Consider the following 11,715-nt stretch of genomic DNA (forward strand, 5'->3'; position numbering starts at 1 on the left):
TTCTTTCAGTTTTAAATAACCTTAATTATCATACAGTTGAAAGGGAGGATACAAACCTTATAATAACTAGTTCCCTAGTTTTATGATTAGATGTTCCTTAGTGTTTAGATCTGGTCTTAGGATGATAATGTAGCACTTGGGGAAGAAGATGCAGCCCAGCAGTCCAACACTAGAAGTCAAGATGGAGAAGACCTGCACAATCACCATGGACTTTCCTTTGGTGCTCAGATAGGTGGGCATGAAGGAGATCCAGACACTGCAAAAGACTAACATGCTGAAGGTGATCAGTTTGGCTTCATTGAAGGCCCCAGGCAGGTTCCTGGCCAGGAAAGCTACTGTGAAGCAGATGGAAGCTAGGAAACCCATATAGCCCAGGACAATATAAAACATGGTGACAGAACCTTCGTTGCATTGAAGGATGATCACTCCTGGCTGGGAGTGGAGGTCAGAGTCAGGGAATGGGGGAGAAACTCCCAGCCAGATGGAGCAGATGATAATTTGGATAGAGGAACAAGAAAGGATGATGGAGTTGGCCAAGCTCTTCCCCAACCATCTCTTTACTCGGTTTCCTGGTTTTGTGGCCAGAAAAGCCAGCACCACTGTGATTGTTTTGGCCAACACAGAAGACACGGCTACTGAGAAGACAATGCTGAACACTGTTTGTCGGAGAAGGCAGGTGACTTTCCTTGGTTGACCAATGAAGAGTAAAGGAGACAGGAAGCAAAGCAGGAGGGATACAAGGATGACGTAGGAGAGATCCCGGTTGTTGGCTTTGACAATGGGAGTTTCTAGGTATTTAATGAATATGATTAAAACAAAGGCTGCAACTAGGAACAAAAGTAGGGCAAAGGAGACAAGCACAATGCTCAAATGTTCTTCATAGGACAGGAAGGAGATTCTTTTGGGGATACATTGGATTCGGTTCTCGGTTGAATATTGATCATCTGGGCACTTGGTGCATTTTTCAGTATCTGAGCAAATAGAAAGAAATATTTCTTTTATAGTTTCTCCTTTCAAATTTCAAGAAAGACATGCTTAAATGACAGCTGATACTGAGAGACAGGAAAGCCCTAGTAAATGGTAAAAAGGAGACTGTACATAAAGATACACATACACAATTTCAGTATATGTATGATTTTATAAAGAATAACAAAATAATATCCCAAAGAGTAATACCGGGCACCACAACTACCCTTCACTGTGTCCACCCACACTTTCAGCCTGCTCTGACCTCACCCTATACCCATGATGGCGAATCTCTGGCACACATACCAGAGGTGGCATGCAAAGCCCTCTCTGTGGGCGCATGCGGCATCACCCCAGGGTCTCAGTGCATGTGTCCACCCATGTCCAAGCATGCGTGTTTTTTTGTGCACAGGTTTGCACATTCTCATGCACATGTTCACACATGTGTGCCTTGTAGCTTGGACATGTGTGCATGGACACAGTTTGGGCACTCGGTGCCTAAAAGGTTCGTCAATCACTGCCCTATGCCAGTGCCTGGGGGAAGAGTCATTTCTCTAGAGGTTTAGGAGGTCTGTCGGATCTTAACAGAGAAGGGGCTGCCAAAAAAAAGGCAGGCTTCCAGGGAACCACAGAGTTATAAAATTTTAGGGAATGGACCTGGAACATGTCTTTCATATTTGCTATAATGAGATGAGCAGATAGCTTCAAAGTGAGGAATTCCCACCAATACCCTGGTTCTATGCCATCCAGAGCTTTGAAGATGAACTTATTTGCATTTGAGGAAAGGTTGGGTGCCTGTGCAGCTCACACAACAGCGGTGTAAGATGGCAGAATGTAGTGGAACCAGAGGTAGCATTCAGAAGGTTCTGACCAGTTTTGGAGAACCGGTAGCAAAACTTTTGAGTAGTTCGGAGAACTGGTAAATACCACCTCTAACTGGCCCCGCCCACATCTCTTCTCTGCCTCCAGAGTCTCAGCTGATTGGGAGGAAATGGAGATTTTACAGTATCCTTCCCCTGCCACGGCCAGCAAGCCACGGCAAGCAAGGTATATCACATTCATGCCCACAGAACCTGTAGTTAAAAAATTTGAATCCCACCACTGAGGGGAACCGAATAGTGCTGTGTGCCATTGCATTTTGAACCATTAGTATATGGTGCATTTCATAGTATAAATACAAGTATCAGCAGATACAGTTGTTTTGGACTTGGTACCCATGGGCTCTCTCAGCATGGTCTGGGGTCGAGAAACTAACCTCAAAGTGAGAGTAGGCTCCAACATTTGAGGTCTTCTAGAAATCTCTTAAAATGTGTTCCTTTCAATAGGCCTGAGGATCCCCCGGGAACAAGTAGCTTGCGTCCTGATTACTATATTTTTCGGAGTATAAGATGCACCCTTTTCCCTCAAAAAAGAGGCTGAAAATCTGGGTGCGTCTTTTACACTGAATACAGGTTTTTTGCCTCCTATGACCCCGCCCCTTCACCAAAATGGCTGTGCAGAGCTGTAGGAGGCTTTCAGAGAGGTCCTGGGGGCTGGGAAAGGTAGAAATGAGTGAAAAATGGGCCAGGTTTTGCTCAATCTTTGCCCCCCTAGCCCCCAGGAGTACTCTATAAGACTCCTGAAGGCTAGGCATGCAATTGGTTGCCAAAAAATGAGCCATTTTTGCTTGTTTTTGGGGGGCCACCCCCAAGAGCACTTTATATGCCTCCTAAAGGCTTTTCATGGGCCATTTTTGGGCCATGAAACGGGCCATTTTTGGGAGGTTTGCATAGTGTTAAAACTTTTATTTTATTTTGCCTCTTCAAAACCTTGGTGCATCTTATACTCCGGTGTGTTTTATATTCTAAAAAATATGGTATGTTTTGGTGTATATCCTTCTAACAATCTTGTTCATTTTAAAAAATGTCATGATTTTAATCTCATTTTCAATATGTTTTCTTCTTGATTTTATTGTATGTTGCCCTGAGTTACTTTGTGTGATAAGTAAAAATTTAAAAATATTTAAATGAAAAGGTTAATTCCTGATGTAACACAGGACTTAAACATTTAAATGAAATAGAATAGAATAGAATAGAATAATAGAGTTTGAAGGGATCTTGGAGGTCTTCTAGTCCAACCCTCTGCCTAGGCAGGAAACCCTATACCATTTCATACAAATGATTATCCAATCTTCCAGTGTTGGAGCATTCACAACATTTGGAGGCAAGTTGTTCCACTGATTAATTGTTCTAACTGTCAGGAAATTTCTCCTTAGTTCTAAGTTGCTTCTCTCCTTGATTAGTTTCCACCCTTCTTACTTCTTGTCCTACCCTCGGGTGCTTTGGAGAATAGCTTGACTCCCTCTTCTTTGTGGCAACCCCTGAGATGTTGGATCACTGCTATAATGTCACTCCTAGTCCTTCTAGTCCTGAAATAGAATCTTTTCTTTTTCTTTTTCTTTTTCTTTTTCTTTTTCTTTTTCTTTTTCTTTTTCTTTTTCTTTTTCTTTTTCTTTCCTCTTTCTTTTTTTCTTTTCTTTTGGTGTTGTAATTCTTTCTATTTCACTATTTAATAACCAAAACAATTGGAAAGATGAGAAGAAGTGGGAAGATCAAGTAGCAATCCTACCAAGGAATCCATTTCGGTGGTTATAGTGAACCTGGGATTATTGAAATGAGCTACAAATAATATTTCTGTTTAACTCTTAAACTATAACATAGACATTTAGAGCACTGGAGAAAGAAGATAAAGATTTATTCCTAATATTGGAGAGGGAGGGAGAGAGAAAGAGCGATGCCCTTAAGGAAAATTTGATATGGGTGAGGGAGATCTATTGACCTGAAACCATACCTCATATTTTAAAAAAGTTCAATTGTTGCTAAGAAAGGACAACATGGAAGGACACTTCCAAACTGACAAGAAGAAGAGAGATTCATTCTGGCAGATGCACCCTGTCTTTCCATCCCATCCTACCTTATCCTTCCAAATCTTTTTCTTACTCAGCCCAGAAATCGGGCAACTTGAAAATAAACAAGAATAACATAACCAAGCTTAGCTGTACTTCCAAATGATCTGGATGAATCTAATGTTCTTTCCTCACTCACCTTCCTGAGTGGAGATGGTCCCCTCTGGACAAGGAACACAGTCATAGCAGCAAACTGGCTCTCCTTCCCGAGTTTGTTTGAAAAATCCAGGATGACAGTTTTCTACACATTTGGACTGAGGCAGAGGCTAAGCAGAAAAACAATGAATGCCAAAGCGTTCAGGAAAAATGGTGCCCAAAAGTAATGTTAGTGAAGTAGCCCACAGGATTCCCTTTTGATAAATATGAAATCTCTAACAAGTTCCCAAACTTGTTAACAGCGGTGTCCCCCAAGGCAGAGTTCTAGGACCCAGATTCCTTCTGCTTTACATCAACAACCTATGTGATCATATTAAAAGCAGCTGCGTCCTCTTCACTGATGATGAAAAATGATTTAACACCACCGACAATGCAGCTGCCCTTCAAAGCGATCTTGACCATGTGTCAGAATGGTCGCAACTAACAAATGCTCTGTTCTACACATTGGCAACAAAAATCAGAACACCAAAAACAAGTTGGGAGGAAACGAGCTCATAGACGACCCTCACTCTGTCAAGGACCTAGGAGTACTCATCTCAAACTATCTAAGCCCCAGAGCTCACCATAACAGCAGTGTCAAAAAAACATCAAGAATTGTTAACCTGAATTTGCAAAGCTTCTTCTCCGGTAACCTTGTATTACTAACTGGGGCATACAAAACCTTTGCCAGACCAATTCTCAAATACAGCTCATTTGCCTGGAATCCACACTGTATATCAGACATTAATACAATTGAGCGGGTCCAAAGGTATTTCCCGAGAAGAGTCCTCCACTCCTCTATTCACAATAGAATCCCTTATGCCACCTTATGCCACCATGCTTGAAATCTTAAGCTTGGACAATCTGGAACTGTGTCGCCTACCTGTCAATGACTACTTCAGCTTCAACCTCAATAATACACAGACAAACAATCGATACAAACTCAAGGTAAACCACTCCAAACTCAATTGCAGAAAATATGACTTCCGCAAAAGAGTGGTCAATGCCTTGAATGTTCTACATCAGTGGTCCCCAACCTTTTTATCGCCGCGGACCAGTCAGCCTGTGATAATTTTACCGTGGCCCGCTGAGCGCGCGCAGGGATGGGGGTGTAAAAAAACTCCCAGCCCGGAGTACCCCTTTAAGTAATCCATATTTCAGTAAACTGATCTACCGTCAGGCTGTTGCTTGTAAACTGGACTAACTATTTCTAGTTAATTTCTAACTATTTGAATGGAAGATTATATGCTTATAGTTTCTATTCTTTTGTTAACACACAACCACATTTTTATTCTTCTACAGACACCATTTTTCATTACCAGGATAGTACACCAATGACAGCACCATGATCAGAAAATGTTAGATGTTGCATTATTTTCAATATGTATTTGTAAATACATGCCAAATAGACTGCAATCGCTTTCTGGACTTCCTTTAAATTTGCAGGTAAATTGTGCAATAGATATATAGCTCCCATCAGATTGATGATCACCCAAAAATGTTATTCATTGAATTCACTGTGAATCCTTTCTTAGTAAGTGCATTCAAGCCAGCCTACTACTAGCTGGTAGCCTCTCTGTCCATTCACCAAATTATCTGGGACAGGGGTGTCAGAGTGACATCGAAAATGTCAAGGTAATAGCCATGACTATGAAATTAAAAGCCTATTTATTCTTTTATTTGCATCACATAAAAACCAAGATGGTTCCCATCTTGAATTTTTCTAAATACATCCTACATACAACCATGATGGAGGAGTTTTCATTCAGCAAGAAAAAGGAACCGGTGACTTGAGCCAAGTCAACATCTGGAAATCTTATCCCAGTCATATCCAACCTAGCTTATTTTTTGAGATCACCTCAAGGCGAGCTGGAGCGGGACGCGCTGCGCCACGAGTTGGAGAGCTTGGAGAGGCTGAGCGCGCAACTTGGAGAGCTGCGTCTCCGCCGCCTGGAGCCCGAGCTGGCCCGGCGGCGGCAGCAGCTGGAGGGGCTGTGGGCCGACTGCGCCGCTCTGGAGGCGCTGCTGGAGCAGCTCCTGGCCGAGCACGAAGGGCTGCAGGAAGCGCGCAAGCAGCGGCCAGCCGCGCTGCTGTCTGCCCCGCGCGTCCTCCGGGCCGGGCGCTCCGAGAAGCGGCAGCTGGCCTCCGACTACGCACTGGTGGTGAGCTGGAGCTGCGCGCAGAGCCTGGAGCGATACGAGGCCGAGTTGCGGGCGATGCAGGAGCTGGAAGGGGGCCGCCTGGGCCAACAGGACTTGCGCAAGCTGCGCGCGCAGAACCAGGAGAGCCGCCGGCGCCTCGAGGAGCTGTGGCGCCGCTGCCGGGAGCTTTGCGCGCTGGGCGAGCGGCTGGAAGAGGAGCGGCTGGCGCAGCAGGAGAGCCACGGCGCCCAGCTGCAGGGATCATGGCCCCCGGTCGCTGCGCGGCCCGGTGCCAGGTACTCCGCGGCCCGGCACCGGTCCGCGGACCGGGGGTTGGGGACCACTGTTCTACATGACTCAATTGTTACATCCTCAAACCCTCACCGCTTCAACCTTAAACTGTCTACCATGGACCTCACCCCATTCCTAAGAGGTCCATAAAGGGGTGTGTGGAAAATAACACCAGTGTGCCTACTATCCCTGTCCTACTGTCCCCATTTATTTGCATTCATTTCCTTTGTTCATGTCCAACTTCATATTTATACCTGCTATCTTGTACATGTTTGAAAAATTAATAAATAAAAACAAATAAATAAAATTGCAGGAGATACAACTGCCAACAGATTTTTCATATATTTCCTCCCTTTTGCTTCTGGAATATCTCATTGCAATAAAAGAGTTTCTACTTAATTCATTGTAGAAGGATAGGATAGGATGGGATGGGATGGGATGAGATGGGCTGGAATAGAATTCTTTATTGTCCAAGTATGATTGGACACACAAGGAATTTGTCTTTGGTGAGGACCCAGATTGTTGTTGGGGGCAATATGCTGACTCTGTAAACTGCTTAGAGAGGGCTGAAAGCCCTATGAAGTAGTATATAAGTCTAACTATTGCTATTGCTATTGTATGCTCTCAGAGAAAAACATTTAAGCACTAAGTGACAACCAGGGATTCTTCCTCATGGCTATATTAACATGAATTCCTCCATTCTTCATATATCCATGATTTTAAACTTTGATGATAATTGCTCTATTCTCATAAAGATATTGAATTCTTGACATTAGGATATTCAAGAATAATCACCCCAAATCTCATTTTAGTCACAGCTGAATCAGCTTAAAGCATTGTTCCACATTATAACATCTGAAAGATACCTTGGACTAAAATCCTGCCAAGCGTCCCAAGCAGTCTAAGAAAACGATGTAAGTTTTCTCCTCCCCACATTCAAATCATTCTTCTTGGTGATTAGGCTTTGCCCACTTGAAATGAATCCTAAGGCTTTGGAAAACATAGAAAAGACCCCAATATTTTGCTCACCCTATTCAACCATTTTAGCTGTGAAAGAAAACCTTGGTTGATAAAAAGTTTCTGTCTTTCAAAACTCCCTGGGTACTTTATGATGTAATTATTCTTTGGCAGAACCACCAAGCTCCAGATGTTCACATCTGCTACCAGATCTCCATTTTGGTCCAAGTACATTTTCATCTCAGAAAGATTGCAAAATATATTCTTCTGCAAAAAGGGATGAAGCTAGAATGGAAAAATCCAGGAATTTCAAAGGGTACTTTAATTTATTATCCTATATGGTCTTTCCACATTTGAATCTATCTAATATAGTTGTCTAACTTTGAAATATTCTTGTTGAGGGAACAATGTTGCCACTATTTTAAAGAGGGGAAGATTCAAAAAATTGTCCATCTTATATTGACTAAATAAACAGTATATTGATAAATATAATCTGTCAGTTATATTAAACATTCTGGAGCTGGTCACAAATAAATTGAATAAATAAACTCTTCTTAAGAAACTTCTTAAATTCCTTGAAAGTAACGGAGTGATAACCAGAAAGCAAAGCAACAAAGATTCAACAATTTTGTTCAATCATATATTGACAAAATAAATAATTGACACAATTTTTCAGTTATAGGGAGCATTCAAGAACAGATCAAAGATACCCAAATAAACAAAAAAAGATTATTCATTCTTTCAAAATTTGTCAAGAAGTTGCTAGGCTAATATTCTGCCATGCAGACCACATGGGGAATACTACCGGGTGAGCTATAGTAGTGGCCAAAATTGTGGAAACCTTTTGGGAAAAGTGTATTTGTGAGGTTTGATGGGTAATAAGACAACCTTTTTTGGAGTAGTATCAATTATATATCAATGGAAAGATAATTTAATCAAGAATGTAATGCAACAAAGTTTGTTTAATTATCTGAATTTTATGAAAGATTATAGCCAAATATAGCCAGCAAAAAACCCAATTAATAGAAGCAATAATTAAATCTTGGTTTCACATTATAACAGCTGAAGAACTGAAAGATGGTTCACTCCATGGGAAGACATTGTAAGGCCGTAATTCAGGCTAAAGGTTACCCAACTAAGAATTAACTGACATCGTAATAATTTTTGTATATCCCATTTTTTCTACGGGGATAATTTTTGTATATCTTGTTTTTTGTACAGGTTTCACTTTTCTTATTTATAACTGCTATTCTAATAGCAAATCCTTCATAAATCCCTTCTCAAAGGGTTTGCACAATTTTGGCCACTACTATAATTCTACTTTATTGCAATACTATATTAAAACAATCTTGCAAGTCCGAAAAAACAAATTTCCCACCAGTGCTTTTTAAAGCCTGAAAAGTGTAGATCCTTTTTGAATTTCTTTCTCTCATGTTATGCAACTGTGCCCCCTCTTATCAAACCATTTGCTAGGAACAATCTCAAACAAACCAACAAACAGATTATTCATTCCTTAAAAATTTGTCAAAAGTTGCTGTGCTAATATTTTGCCATGTAGACGTGATGCGGAATGCTACCAGACAATCTAATTATTCTTGTTGTTGTTAGTTGCAAAGTTGTGTCTGAACCATCGCAACCCCATGGACAATGTTCCTCCAGGCCTTCCTGTCCTCTATCATCCTCTGGAGTCAATTCAGCTCACACCGACTGCTTTGATGACTCCATCCAGCCACCTCATTCTCTGTTGTCTCCTTCTTTTGCCCTCAATCTTTTCCAGCATGAGGCTCTTCTCCAGTGAGTCCTTCCTTCTCATTATGTGGCCAAAGTATTTGAGTTTCATCTTCAGGATCTGGCCTTCTAAAGAGCAGTCAGGGTTCTACTTTATTGTAATGCTACATTAAAAGAATCTTGCAAGTGTGAAAGTGCAAATCTCCCACCAATGCTTTTTAAAGACTGAAAAGTTCAGATCCTTTTTGAATTTCTTTCTCTACTGTGATGTTTAATATCATCTTGTAGATAAAGCTATTTTGGTGTCTTTTAAAAGATACCAAACTTCCAGAAAAGTATTTAAGATTTCCTGCAAACTGAATATGAGTCAGCTGGGTGATAATATTAGAAAAAAAGCAAATATATCCATAGGAATCTCAGGAAATGACTGTTCTAGTTTGGAGAGACCCCAAATTAAGCACCACCTACCCTTGCAGGCAGCACCCTTGGAAGAGACTTTGTATAATGACTGGATCAGATTTACGGAAAGGCAATGAAGCCAAGTCAATGATTAAAGGAGCTGCCCTTAGCCTTGAATTAAAACAACAAGAGCCATCTTTGTGTACAGGAAAATCAGAAAGAATCTGGGAGCACATTTCAAGCTAACACAGACTCACATTTGGAAAAGGGAGGGTACATCAATATCTCTCATAGTTGAGATCAGATTGGTCAAACCTCTTGGATTCTTGTAGCACAAGCAGATTGATATGGTTCCCCTTCTTTTTCTTTGGATTAAGTTAGATGGATTCTAGTTGGAACTCCTTACCTGCCATGGCTGAAGCCTTGGAGCCTCCAAAGCCTCTTCACTCTCCTTCCTTCTCCTCCTAGATATGGAGGAATATACTGCATTCAGGGCATAAGCCAGAGTTCTAACAACAGTGTAAGCACGGGGATCAACTTGGAATTTGTAGCTGTTCCTTTCAACTTTAGTCTCCAGTGGTGCTTTCTGAGTGCATCTTTTTCGGCCTTTGACAGAAAAGACATGCTTTGAAAAAGAACAGCGAAAACACTTATGTAATGGTTCCATCATGATAACTGATTGGTAAGTCTTCTCATGTCCTCTTTCCTGGATTCTAAAGTTCCAAATACTATGGACATATTGGTAAACTCTGTGACTTTTCACTGGTAATTCTCCAAAGAGTGTGATGATCCAGACTTTCCCTTCAATGGGTCCTGGCAAATCTCCAAGTGTGAAATGGACAGCAGAAATTCCATCAATCATGGTATTATAGTCTGTAAAGAAAACAAAGACATTGACTTCTCTCCACTTAGAGAGGGCATCCTTCAAGGATGCTATGTGTATAATCACTGAGAATCGTTGTGCTACAACAACACAAATTCCATTCTTAACAAGCACAGGAGTAAAAGTCTTCATGAAATTCTCTCCCCTCTCTGTGTCTGAAGCAAAAAGACCAATCAAAGTCCATCTGAAATGGAGAAGCAATTGAACAATTGCTGGGTACTGGACTTCACTTTTGGGGGCCATTCGATAGAAGAAGGGAAAATGACTTTTATCACTCAGATCCTCTGAAACAAATCTACAAGTGATCTGAAAGAGCAATGAAGAATGCTGTATTATATTTAGGGTCAGACGAAATCCAGAATATTACCTTTTAATGAATCCAACTTAATTCTCGTGACAATATATTATTTACTGTTGATTAGTCCTTAGCCCATATCAAGATACAGAATATAAAATAGAACAACATAATAAGATTGTATATAAAATGAAATAAAAGACACAGATTAAGAAAAAGAATGAATCAAATACAGGCCTATTCACTGTGATGGACTAAGTTAAGCCTTCCATATTTAACCATTATGTTAAATTTTGTTCCAGTAAATACAATGCTAAGATGTTTAAATATTTCTGTTTTTCAATACTTGGCAATTTGGAAAGTCCATTTGTAATGACTTATCCATTTCAATGGGCCAGCTTACTGAGGACAACTATATCTTTCTCTGTTTTGATTGAGTGGATTTTTTTTGGAACAATATTTTACTTTGTTCTCTATTCACAGAAGATAGCAATAGCATTTGGACTTGTATACAACTTCACACTGTTTTACAGCCCTTTCTAAGCAGTTTACAGAGTAGGATATTTTCCCCAACAATTTGAATTCTCATTTTACCGACTTCGAAAAGATGGAAGGATTAGTCAATCTTGAGCCTGGTGAGATTTGAACTGGCAAATTGCTGGCAGCCAGCAGTCAGCAGAAGTAGCCTGCAGTACTGCACTCTAATCACTGTGCCACCACGGCTCAATAGGAAATTCTAACTATGGACTCTCTTTGAAACTTTTATGATCATGAACAGATTAGGGTAAAAGTATTTAATGTGTTAAAAATGTAACATTTTAAGTAAAATTGTCAATTACTGCTAACAGTAATAATTCCATAAGACATATTGTATATGTTCTATCAAGAGTAGGTAAGATAATACTTTGGAATTATTATTTTTATGAATCTGGAATTTGTTCATCATTGCCTCAGATTGTGTACAAAATATTAGCT

Source organism: Thamnophis elegans, chromosome 2 (assembly GCF_009769535.1).
Source record: "Thamnophis elegans isolate rThaEle1 chromosome 2, rThaEle1.pri, whole genome shotgun sequence".
Lineage (NCBI taxonomy): Eukaryota > Metazoa > Chordata > Lepidosauria > Squamata > Colubridae > Thamnophis > Thamnophis elegans.